This window comes from Aptenodytes patagonicus, unplaced genomic scaffold, assembly GCF_965638725.1.
Source record: "Aptenodytes patagonicus unplaced genomic scaffold, bAptPat1.pri.cur scaffold_55, whole genome shotgun sequence".
Taxonomy (NCBI): domain Eukaryota; kingdom Metazoa; phylum Chordata; class Aves; order Sphenisciformes; family Spheniscidae; genus Aptenodytes; species Aptenodytes patagonicus.
Window position 1 is genome coordinate 200,516 of NW_027472008.1, and position 13,434 is coordinate 213,949.

Consider the following 13,434-nt stretch of genomic DNA (forward strand, 5'->3'; position numbering starts at 1 on the left):
CCACAGCACAAGAGCCAGGACCACGTCGCAAGCCAGACTCAAACCCTACTCGAGCTCGAGTCAACTTCTTGAAAATTCAAAACAAGACTTGGAGACAAATAAGGAGGTATCCAGGCTTTGCGCAAGCACCTTGCGTGAAAACCTGGCCGGAGTTCAGACAAAGTGGATTTGGAGCGTTTGTGTGGTATCTACTTCCCCACAAAAAAAGACCCCAACCAAATTCACATTTTTTTCATTCATTCAGAAAGAAATTTCCACCACTGGCAAGCAAGCTGTGTTCTGTGCAAGTAAGAGTTATCCCTGGCAGCTCATCAAACTGAGTCGTTCCCCCAGCTGCTGCTGACATTTTAAAACAAAAACGCTCTTCTCTATTGCTCCAAGATGAATTTGCTGCTCGGGAAGATTGCTCATCTGAACTCCCCTGTCGTTTGCTCCCTGTGGCATCATCAGTCCAGGAGAGCATCCTGCCACGCAGCCTGACGTTGTCCCAAACCACTGCCTTCACAAAGCTTTTGGAATAGGAGCTTCTCCCCAGACCTGCAGCCCCGAGCGGGTTGGGGACGGGGTCGTCTCTTGCAGCCCCTTACCTTCAGCCTGTGCTCCTTCCTGTTCACAATAACGGCAGAGATCTGCTGGTCCATGAATACCAAGATGGTGCAGAGCAGAGCTGGGATGAGCGCAGCCAACACCGTCCACCAAGGGTTGGCTCCTAGGGGGTTGATGAACCACCCGCGGTCGTCTCTGGTAGGCTGCAACAAAGCACACACACCAGCATCATCTCCCAGACCAGCCACCCCACTGGCTTTGGTTTTCCCCTCCACCCCTGGCTCAGAGCATCTCCCAGCCCTGGCTTCATGTCACCCTCTCCCATGGGGGTCAGCACTGCCAGCGGCCTCTTCGCAAGCACCTACAGACACTTCTCCTGTAGCTGCCTAGTTTTGGGGCTGTCGCCCTGTTTCCAGAAGGAAACAATGCACTTGGAGGCGCAAGAGGAGATGGTCACACCACCAGCATCTCCCCCAGACTCGGCCCTGTCCTGCCCCGGCCTCGCCTTGTGGCATCCCCAAGGGCTGAAACCAGCTCCATGCCAAAACACCCCATTACCTTGAACTTATCGGGGACGTGGAGCTTCGGTGAGGGGATCCCAACCATGAAGTCGATGAGCACCATGACGACGATGCTGAGGAAAACGGCAAAGTCGCTTACTGTGGACCGTACCTGGGGCGAGAAACCAGAGCTGAAAGGGGCATCGCAGACGGCGCCATAACGTGGCATGGGAAAGTTAGGGACACCAACAACATTAACGCTGGTTAACAACATCCCACCGCTCTGAGGACGTGCAGCCAAACCCCTTGGTTAGATACTCTTGCTGTGTTTGTCCCCGTGAGATCGGGTGTCAGACAATGAAAAGAGGTTAATTAGGTGGAAAAGGGTTGTTTTAACTCAAACCTTAAAAACATCTTGGAAAAATAAGGAAGCAGATGTCTGCCACTACAGCCACGCTCACAGCTACAATGGGAAGAAGGCACTGAGGCATCATTTGCTCCTCAAAAGGAAGAAACAGTGTCTTTTTCCGTGGCAGCTCCTCATTTCAAGCAACTTTCCCCTTGAGCACACAACGCACAGAAGGTGAAGAAAAAAAAGCAGCTTTGGAAGACCCCATCTCCCACCGCCTGAGCACAAAATCGCCCTGGGGCAGGTCGCGAGGCAGGTGGGAAATGCTACCATCGCTTTGCACTCCTGCAAATGAGCGAGGGACATCCAAGCTGGTGGAGAGCTTGGCCTTCAAGGTCAGCGTTTCCCAGCTTGACCAAGGGGTGGCAAATACTGCTTAGTGCTCCAGGAAAGCCACTGTGGGAAATGAGTGGGGAGACTGCTGCTGGCCACCATCTTCTACCTACTCTGGTTGGGAAGTAACGGCTGGTTTTAAACTTCTTCAGTAAGCTCGACAGGACAAAGGTGGAGAAGAAGAGGATGCAGCACCAGAAGAGGACATTAGGCGTGTAGGGGCCATTGCGTCCACAGGCAGGTCCTTGAAACTCTCCATGCAAGTCCCGACATTCCTGGAGAAACAGAGCATCAGGACACAGAGGCAGGGCACGTGCGGCAAGGAAACCTCAGATAACTCAGGGGGTTTTGAGGACCTTGGTCCAAGATCCGTGACCTTGTAACTGCTGCTGCCGATGGAGATTTCTATGTAAGGAGCAGCAGCAGCAGCAGCAGCAGCTGAACAAGGGACACATCAAACTACACAGAGGAGAGCGGAGAGGAGATGTGACGGGACACCATACCACAGACCCCCGGCACATCCTCCGCTTGAATGGCAGGTAACCATGGCTGAAGAAGACGCCAGAGGGGAAGGAAAGGCTGGAAATTCTTGGGGATAGAGACAGAGGGAACGGGGACGGAGGGCTAAGGCAACCGTGACAGGAAAGGAGAAGAGACAAACCGTCCCTTCCCAGGGGAGGCCTCACAGAGGGGACGTGGCCAAGAGGGGATGACGATGTCCAGAAGAGCCTCCCATGCTATGCCTGGGGCTCTGCTCCCAGCAACAACAGCCCGAGAGGCTGCTCAGACAGGCAAATTTATGCACGTAGCCACAGACATTGGATTTCAGCAATGCCTTTTCAGAGCAGCACTAGCACAGTTTCAAGCCCATCACCACCTGAAGGGCTCCGAGTTTTGCACCACGCAAATGCCCCTGGACCCCGTGGCCGCGGCGCGAGGAAGCAGTGGCTCGGGGCACTTACAGTCACCGTGAGGTTTTCCCAGGCGATGCCAGACACGTTGATCTTGTTGCTCTCCCAGAAACGCAGGGTTTCGTTGCTGGGATGGGTCGGTGCCTCACACTTACAGCTGGGAGGAGAGAAGCCGAGACAGGCGTAAGGGAAAGGCAATGGAGGCGCAGCCCTGAGCTCCTGCCAAGGGGCAGCGGTGTTTTAGGAGGGAAAAAACCCACGAGTAGATGGTGAGGAAGTCGAGCTTGCTGTGCATGTGCACAGGGTAGGTCTCTCGCAGGTGACTCAGCTTCTCTAGAGCCTCGTAGATGAAGATGAGGCAGATGAGGGAGGCAAAGGCTTCTTCCGTGAAGCGGGTGATGTAGCACACCAAAGAGCTGGCGTCGGTGGCCACCAGCACGATGCAGAAGAAGGCGGTCCACAGCCCGATGCACGCCCGCAGAGAGAGGTAGGAGAGCGTGTACTCCCTGCAAAACCAAAACAAAACGCAAGGCCAGCAAGAGGCTCCAAGCCATGCCTGCCTTCGGGGAAAATCGGGAGCAATGTAGGAGCCTGTCAAGGCTGCGGATGATAAATGCAGTTTCCACAGACTACTCCAGACAGCCTTGGGGCTGTGGTGCAGGGTGTGGACCCACAGGAGGAGAGGCCAATTATCTAATTATCACTAGTTGGCAATTGTCTGGTGTTAACACCTTGGAGGCTAATTGAGGTCAGGTCCCTGTTGTGGAAGCTGGTGCTCTCCCACATCACCCTGAGGCCCTTTCAACACCAAAACCAGCTGGTTTTGCACCCAGTCACCTGCTGCCAGCCAGTTGGGGCTTAATAAGAAATTTCATTGCAGGAAGGATCAAAGTCATCACAACAGAAGGACTGTCACGGAAAACACCCATTTCACATGGAAAGCTCCTACGTTTTCAATCGAGTCATCACAACTCAAAATATTCCAGCAGAAAACTACCTGGATATTTGGGCAAAATATATTTCCACTTCCAGCAAAAAATCAGGCTGAAAAGTGCCTGGGTTTGTACCCAGAGGGAAGCAAATCTTCCCTCATTCCTAAACCAGAGTGATTTGTCTCATCTTCCTTCTGCAACCCATCTTGGGCATCCACATCCTTGTGGGCTCTCCTCCTCCCGCTGCTTCACTTTCACCCGAAAAACCCCAGACCACCCCATCCAGCCTTCAGAGACCGAGGGCTCTTGCACCACCACGGACTAAAGCAGCAGTGTGCCATGTCTGTGACACAGAAGACAAACTAAATCTAACAACTAACACTGAGAAAAAGAAAAGAAAAACATCTTTTCTCCATGACTGCTGCCTGCTGAAGCCTCGCAGCACTCGGCCGAAGCAGCCAGCCTTACTTGCAGAATTTGTAGAGGATCTTCTCAAACACGAGGACGGGTCCCGTGCTGCCGAGGATGGTGAGAGGCTGGCCAGCAAAGAGGGAATACACCACGCCGGTCATGGACGCGCCCAGCAGCGACTCCATGGCACTCTGTCCGGGCAAGAGAGGCAGCAGTGAGTAAATAAATCGTTAGGGGCTGGGGGGGGGGGAACCAACAAAGCAAATTCACTGCAGCAAGGACTTTTGCATGAGTGTTATCCTCCCCCATGCCACCCAACAGAGAGAGCTGCTCACTATGTGGCCATTGGTCGCCTCCCCCAGCAGGCCCCCAAAGGTGATGACAGGGGACATGCAGGCACAGTAGAGGAAGAGGAAGGACGCCAGACACTGCAGGCTCAGACCATCCCGAAAGTCGCTCCAGAACCACGGGGCTTTTCGCTTCACATCCAGGACCAAACCTCCAAAGAGCCTGGAGGAAGGAAAAAATAGACACTGTTCTCCTGGAAGAAGGGCCATCACCAGCACAGAGTAACTTGCATTGCTAAACAGAAGCAGTCTCCTTCTCCCATTTTATACCCAGTAGAAGCAGAGGCACACAAAAGAACCCGCCAACAACCACAACCACAACAGACCTAACCTGAGAGCCCATCCCCTCTTCTTGCAACAGTCCCTGGCTTTGAGAAGCAGCAGAGCTCTACCTGGAGGTATTGACACATCTGCTTCCACCCCAAATCAAGAAAACCTGTGTGCAGTGATGCTGTGGCTGAGCCCAGCTGCCCAGATCTCCCACCTGCCCAGCCCAGGGGACCAAGCTGGTAACGTGGAGCCCCTTCACTGAACCAACTAACCCCCAAAACCTGCTAGAAGGGAGGGGCGTGCTCAGGTTTTAGAGGCAAACAGAAAAAAAAACACCAAACTATTCAAGCTCACACCTTCCTGTCCGCTCCAGTTCAGGACCACTGTGTTTCTCCGCCTTGCTCTGAGAAGCACTGTCATCGAGAGCTCCTGGCACCTTCCTTTTTTCCTGTTACAATGGAAATAAGAGCAAGATACGTATTTGAACCACTGGCTTGTTTTGCTGCCGGTCTGGGTAGGTGACTGTGTCAAACTGGGACCTTGTGAACCTGGGCCCCTGAACAGCATCCCCAGCCGTGCTGCCATCCTGCCCGTCCCCCTCGCGCCTCCCTCCTCCTCCGCAGCACCCACCTGCGAAGGGACGTTTTTCGGGGGCTCGATTCGGATCGAGGGATCCCACTCTCCTGGCGGCAAGACCGTGACCTCATCCAGGAACTCCTCGATGCCGGCCACGAGGTCAGCCCGGTTCTTGGCTTTATAGGCAACGTCACGGAAAACCTGCCGATAGGAGACAACCCGGTGAGAGGACAACCCATCGCGGATGTCCTCAGCAGGGCAATAAGCCCTTGGCTAAAGGGGGCAAGATAGTTTTCCCCACAGGTCCTGTTGGAAAGGGCAGGGAATGTTCCCCCAAAAGGAACATCTGCGCATGGTGGTATTTGTAATCATCTCCAGGAGGCTCCCGTCCCCCACGGCACACCACAGCCTTTTGCTGAAAGAGGAGAAGTTGGACCGGCCCTGGCAATGCCACCACTGGGGACAGCGTGCTGGGCACCCGGGGAGAAGGATGAGGTGCAGGATGCACCCCGGGTGGGATTTCAGCCTCCGGGATGGGGGGTGATGCAACTCCGCAGGTTTGCTTTGGGGTGCAAACCAAGGGTGGGCTAGTTGGAGAGCTGCAGGCAGCTGGCACAGCAAAGCCTCTTCCTCACTACTACAGAGACAGGGAGAGGTGAAGAAAGCCAAAAAGGACCCGGAGATCTCGCTTAGCTCGTCGCACCTCATCCGTCATGAGAGTAGCCATGGACCTGCCGATCTCATGGTACTGGTGGGCTTTTCCTTCCGGTCCAAGCAAAACAAACAGGAACCTGGGCAAGGAAAACACAGTGAGAGAGAAGAACGTGCCCTTGCTCAAAGAGCACCCAAGGAAATCCCTGGGAGCTCCCAGCCCAGAGCGCGGCTCGAGAGGGGACACGTAGGCTCACCGACTCCGGTGATGAATTTGACATTCATCAGAACCGATCGCAAATCTAGTTTTTGGGCCAACTTTCCGTACAGTTGGCCAGTGGGTTTAAAAGCTACAGCAGGGAAGGGAGAAACGAAGGCAAGGAGATGTGGGTGCGAGAAACGTGCTTGCTCCCACTGGCCTTGTTCCCTTGGGACGCCAAACCGATGCATGCAATTCGATGTTTTCTTGGGGTTTTTGGGTTTTTTTCCAGTCAAAACTTTGTGCTCCTCATTCGGACCTGGTTGGGATGGGAACTTCCGTCATGCCCGAGAGGAGGACAGCCGGGGTCAGGCGGACAAATGCCACGATGGGCTGGCGAAGGAAATCCAGCTCTCCTACGAGCACGTTGGACGCTTCAGCCCCTCTGGGAATTTTCTTCATGAAGTGCAGCTCCGCCTGGGCACGACAAGCGATTTTCAGGCAGTTACCCCAAAAGCAAAGCCCACAGCACTCTGCAGCACACTCTGCAGCCAAGGTTGCAAGAGCAAATCTGGCCCTAAAGGCGTAAGAAAGCCACGAGTGTCTCACCTTGCTGAAATCCATTGCGCTGGCCTCATGGCTCACCCCATTTTTAGCTTCTGCAGTGGTGGGAGAAGGATGAGGGGTGAGTGTTTGGGCTGGTGGGACAAAGAAAGACACTCAGGAGGAGGGACAAAGAGCAACTGGGACGCTTCTCCTTTGCCAGGGCAAGTCTAAAGGGGCCAAAGCCCTGCAGAAACCTTCACCTGCTGCCAAAAGCCCTGCAGAAACCCTCACCTGCTGCCAAAGCCTGGCAGAAACCCTCACCTGCTGCCATAGCCTGGCAGAAACCCTCACCTGCTGCCAAAGCCCTGCAGGAACCCTCACCTGGCTTGTCGAGGACGTGCGGGTCTGACTGCTTCTCCCTCACATCTGCAAACGAGCAGGCGATGGGGAGAAGGTTGTTTCTTTTCTTCTCGTTCTGATGGTGGTGCTGCTTCAAAAGGACTTGTCGAACTTTGGCCCGCACGCGCTCGTCAAACTCCCCAGACTGTTCTTGCTGGCCCAGGATCATATCTGGGGATGGCAAAGGGAAATGAAGCCGTCAGAGCAGAAACGCCCCCAAGTCCTGGCCCTCGAAGCCCCCGGGGAAGGCTGTGCCACGCGGGACAGCCTAACGCGGGCTCCGCCTTGCTTCGCAAGACATTTTCATACAGTTCAGCGGTTGCAGCAAAAGCAAGAATTGTCCTTTGCTAAGAAACATCATCAAAGTGCGTATTCACCACGCCGCTAAGAGAGTTATTTCCCAGTCTAAATAAGGCAATTTTCTTGCCCCATCTGGCCTTTCTGCCTGACTCTACACATTTAACCAAATTATAAGCAATCCATAGCTCAGACTTTCCCAGAGTTCCCTTGGCCGATTGACTGCAATTTGCCGAGCCCAGGGAGAAATGGGCTAAGAAGAGCTGCGACTTCTCCAGCTCTTGAAAGGGCTGCATGGAGACCTGCCAGCCAAAGATCATTTCTCCAAAGCTGCTTTTTCAAGGAACTTCAATTCTCTTCCCCACAGAAATACACTGCTTGGTCATCTGCCAGACAAACTCGGCCTTTACAACTCTGAAATCCTGGATGTGAAGGCAAAAGATTAAAAAGAACGTGAGGAAACGGCTTGTGATAAATACTTGATTTGAGGAGGTTCAGCTCTTACGCGGGCTCCGTCTTTCGGAGAGCTACGCCCTGACACACACTCCTTTTTGGCTGGAGGATATTCTCTAATCGCTTCTCTAACCCCACAAATTGCTTTCAAAAGGATCCCATCGTGGAAGAAAAAGCTGGCGTGACTGTTGCACGCCCAGTCTGCATCCAAAGACAACTCACGACTGAAAAACACAGTGGCGCTTCTGGAAAAGGACGTGCCGTTGGGGCAGGGTTGGATTCGGGAGTGAAGGGCACCGCGGCAAACCGAGCTCGGCTGTTCCCGGAGGCATGTGGCGCCCACGGTACCTGCAATCTCTTCCATGCCGTTGGGGCAAATGTCCAGCAGCACCGTGCCGTTGATGATGCAGCTCCTCAGCTCAGAGAGGCTGTGCAAGGACAGCGTGGCCACGTAGGGCTTGCTCCAGCGCTCGCCGCCATCTTCCACATCCTCCTCAAACTTCAGCCACCTGCGGACATCGGGTGCGATCAGCCCCACGGCAAGAAAACAGCCTCAGCTCTGCAAGCCCTTTCATAGAGCTACGGGGTAGCAAGAGGAGCAGGCTCCTCACATCGCCACCTGCAGCTGCAAAAGCTTTGCGTCCCGGAGAGCGGAAAGCAGTGCCCGCGCGTGCTGCCGGCACGGGGACTCCTCTCCCACCGCAGCCGGCAGCAGGGATTTACCTTGCCGTTTCCTTCCACCCGGCATCTTCGCCCTCTTTCACGCAGATCTCATCCAGCTCGGTGAACAAGTCACGAGGGACGTGCTGCTCGTCCTCCTCGGTCCCGAGGATGAACTGCACCCGCTGGGACGGGGTGTCTGGGGGCAGAAGACAAAGCCCCGTCCCGTTACCGCGCCTGAATACGGCCCGTCACGCTCACATGCAAAGTGGCCATCGGATCGGCACCAGTTCAGCCACAAATATCGGGCTGGCCCCTCTCCCCTGGGCCACATGGACCTGCTTGCAGAAGACCCCAGTGCCCACGTAGCCCCGAGGAGCTTCGTGAATGCTGTGGCGGGACTTACAGTGGTAGCCCTGCTCCGTCGGGGCAGAGTCCTTCTCCCCTTCCCGTTTCCGAGGCTTCTGGCTGCGGGGTCGGTGATGCCGGCGGCTCTGCCTCGCCAGCGGCTTCTGCACGCCCACGTACACGGTCCGGTGGCCTGCAATAAAGCGGCATTTGCAGTGCTTTCGGCATTGTGGCAGTGGTTGACACGGCCGGTGCCTCGCTAAGCCACGGTTAAATCCCAGGAGAAAAAAACAACTTCTCTTAATTTTATTTTCACTGGACCTCCTTTCTTCCAAGCCTATTTTACCCAAGCTTTGCAACAACAGAGCAACAACAAGTGATGGCTCCGGCTCATCTAAAAGTGCCCTCAAAGCAGCGAACCTCTTCTCAAATTCCAGCTTCGGCTGGACAACACTCACACTTGCTCATTAAGCAGCGACAGAAAGTAATTATTTTTAAAATCTTTGTATGGCACAAGGCGACAAGAGAAGATCAAATCGGTCCCATGATAATCAACTCCAGAACAAAAAAAAGACAATCACAGCATCTGCAGCCATCCAATTCTTCTCCTGACCTCTCCAAGTCAGAAGCAGCTTCTGTGAGAAAACAAGCCATGAACTACCCAGGCCCACGGCTAAAACTCACACCGTGGCCTCCGCGGGGGCTTTCTCCCTCTGTTTAAGAGCCGTAATAAGAAAAAATGTCAAAATAACTGTGCTGCTTTATCAAGAAGCACGGCACGTTTTGCTGCACATGACGTGACACCGAGCAAGGGACATTGTAGGGACTTTGTGCTACGGGAAAACGCCCTGGGCTGCTGGCCCCTCTGCCAGGATCTCAGCAGAGACTCACCTTCCAATTCCTCCTTCTCATAGTGAATACTGACAACGTTGCTCGTTCTTCCCTGGTCAATCACTGCCTCTTCGTCATGTCTCTGTTTAGCAATGAGAAGAAGGTAAAAGTTGGGGCTGCGTGTGTCGAGCTCCCGTACGTCCTCCCGGCCATCATCCACCCCTGCGTCCACGCCAGTCCACGAGCATCTCGCCTCTGCGTGCCTCCTCCTCCTCCTCCTCCAGGCACGGCCCTAAAAACACGGACTTGTAGGAGCTTTGTCTTCCCATACCCAAATAAAACAGCCCGTAACATCACCTATACGGTATATAACGTGTGCCTGGAAGTATTCACCATACGGCCACAGGACATGGCCACCAACAACCTCCCAAGGCCCTCAAGAACCTGCAAGGGCAAAGCTTCGTCTTTGGCCCAGCGAGGCTCGGGCTTCCCTTGGTGCAAGCGTGCTTTCCATGGAACACATCGTTTTTCTCCTTGCAAAAGCCAAGGGCTGAGAGCCAATGCCCTCCTCGGCTGAAATACCACTGCCGGCGCTGCATGAAGAGCAGTTCTGCCTCAAAAGCCGAAGGAGAACTACAGGAGCCAGCAGAAAGAAGTCCTTTGGCGTCTCTTTTCCCCCTGCCACCAGGGCTGGGGAAGGGGATTCCCAGGCTGCGTTCAAAGAAATAAAAACCCAACCACGTCTCACAGCCGAGTCGCTACCCCAACCCCAACCTCGGACAAGGCACGGGGGGAAAGGGCTTAATAAAATCGCTTAAAATCGCAATTTAAATAAAATCGCGATTTGAATGAAATCGCCATTTAAATGAAATCACAAACTCGAGCGTGTTACGTGGCTGTCGGAGTGGGAATAAAAGGAGCGATTTGGGAGTCGCAGCTTTCAAACGCCCCGCGGGTGACACGGGGAAAGTCTCCTTCTCTCTTAGAAAGCGTTTTCCCTCCCTGCACCGACCAGCGACGCTAAACCTGCCCCTGGCAGCCCTCCCCGGTGCAGAGCATCTCCCCCTGCCCATCCTGCTGCGCTCCGGGGAAGTGCCAATGGCATTTCGGGGAGAGTTTTCCCACTCTCCGGGGGATGATCAGCCCCTGGGCAGAGCCCCGGCCGCGCTACCTGTAACTCTTCCAGAAGGGTCATTTTGTAACCCCCATTCCGGTTCATCCTCACGTCGGTCACCGGTCTTGGGGAAAACTGAACCTCCAGATCAATCCCGGGACACCGGGGTAGACCTCACCGAGAGGAGCTCAGTGGCACCCAGTGTGCACCAACTCCAGAGACACAAAAAGTGACCGTTTATGACATCAGGATCTACCGGATGCAGATCCAGGCAGTTATTTAAAGCCACGCACCCCAAAACTCTTCCCGCTTGCAAAACTTAGCGGATGGGGAGAAACCAGCTCTGCTCTGAGCAAAAACTATCCGGAAGAGAGAAATGGGGTCTAAACGCCGCACCCTGCCGGGGAGAAAGGCGTAAGCAGCGTTTTGCTCTATTTGAAAGCACAAGCTGCCAAAAGACAAGTGAGGTGCAAACCGTTGTGAAAATACACGTTACGGGGCGGCTCCGACTTTCATCAACATTGCCTGGAAAATATCAGGGCGTTTCAGGAAGGTCTCGCTTTGGCACGGCCTCCATCCCTTTGGTGCTTCAACAAACCCTCGTTAGCCAGACCAAGTCCTAGCACGGTACGGAAACGTCCAGAGAAGCGACATTTTTTACTCTCCTCGCTTCCTCCAGCTATCTCCAGCTCTACTTTAGTTTCCCAGCTGAGCTAATCCGTCATTTCCATGCTGCAAATTCATTTGCTCTAGTCAACTTCCTCCCCGGCACCGCTCGGCACAAAGGTGAACTGCCCGGCTTGCCCTGAAAGGCGACACGGCGTGTAAAATAACATGGCGAAGGAAGGTGACACCGAGGTCTAAGCACTTAAAATCCCAGCGTGATCCAAGCTCGGATCCCCGCTGCTTGTTTGTTATTTAGTATTAAAGCTTCAGGAGCAAACATAGGAGGAAACGGGACAAGTGGGCACCTCCGGGTCCGCGGCAAGATGCTCCGAGCATCCCATCGCCCTTCCCCGGCCATTGCAGCATCCCCAAAATCGCGGCAAGCCTTGCACGGAGAGGCCACCGAAGGAAACGGCCCCACTCAGAACTCACTCGGTCCCGCTTAAGCCACTCGGATGGACTCGGAGTGGTTATTTCATTGAGGAAATTGCTGGAGGAGTTCAGGATTTCATAGGCTGCGGGATTTGTGGACCCGTGGGCTTGGGATGGGATGGAGCAGGAAGGAGAGAGGCCTCCGGAAAGCAGGTTATCCCATCCCAGGTTGTGTACCAGCACTCGCAGATGCTTTGCCTTCCCTCTCTGTCCTTCTCCACTGCCGACAGGCACCTGCAAAACATCAAATCGTCAAAACCGGGCTGGGAAAGGGGACGCCGAGCTTTGCATCGCTCACTTTTGAGTTTTGGAGCAGCCAGACTTCTTCCACTTCACTGTGTCCTAAGCACAAAGCTCCGGCTGGCTGCTTCGCAGCTTGTTTTGCTGGGAGGCTGAAAGTCATTACTGCTTGTAAAAATGAAATCAGGAGTCACTGGAGCAAAGGAGGAAGGTCCGGCTTCTCGGGGAAGGGTTGTCTTTGCAGAAGGCAAGTGCCTTTTCCTCCCTTCTTTACTACCAATCTCTGAAGAAATTAAACCAGAGAAATGAAAGTGCTTGCTGATAGGCAACCAAAAGTCTGATTTTCAGCAACTACAGGGTGGGGGCTGGCATTTTACTCCCCCGAACCCCTAAGGCATCCAGCAAAGAGAAGAAAGGTAACACTCTCATTAATAACTCTTCTGAAGGTGCTTGTCTGAGCAACTAACGGTCGGGAAAGCTCTCCAGCACTCTGGTGATAAGCTCAAGATAGAAATATTGCTCCTCGCTAGAAAAGGGGAGGTTTGTGATAAAGTTTATTGCAATGAATTGTACCTTTACACTACACAAACCCGTTCTTGCGGCTGTGTGCCTGCACCAAAGCAAGGGTAGACGTGCCGAGAGGTAACTGTGAGGATGCAATTTTCACACGCACCCATCAAAATGCTGCCCAGACGCCTGCGAAGGAGGTTGTCTGATGCTGGATCTGTCCCGTGCCACGCTGCCAGCGCTCCCGCAGGGGCTGGGGAGGTCAATGCAAGCAAATAGTATGGGATAGGATATTGCATATAGTTGATGTCAGGAGCAACCCTGGCCAGGCTTGGCAGACCCCCCTGAAACCAAAAATTATTTTTATCTATTATTATTATTATTATTATCATCGCTTTTCTGGAGGATGCTCCACACAGTAAAGTACTTTACAGGACACAACCCCTGTTCCGGGCACCTCCTGCAGGGAGGAACCAGGATGCCACCATGTGCATTGAACCACGTTTGCTTCCCCCATCCTTCTCTCCGGAGCAGAGGGCAGTCATACGAATCCCAAAGTGCCCAAAGCTTCACGGCCAACCTCAAGCGGCACTCGGAAGGCACCTTCACCGGTGCTATGGATTTACGCACGCCGGCCACCCTCACAGGGTCCGACCCTGGGATCCCACTGAGAATGCAAAGGCCGAGTGAAGGTTTCCAATTCCTCTTTGATTAGTTCTCAGGTGCCAGCTCGAGCTGGATGCTTCCGGAGAGGGATCCCTCCCCCCAATCGCACCCCGCAGTTATACCCGAACCACCCCTATCACCCGATCCCCAAGTCCAATCACTTCATTCACCCAGACGCACCTCACGGTCA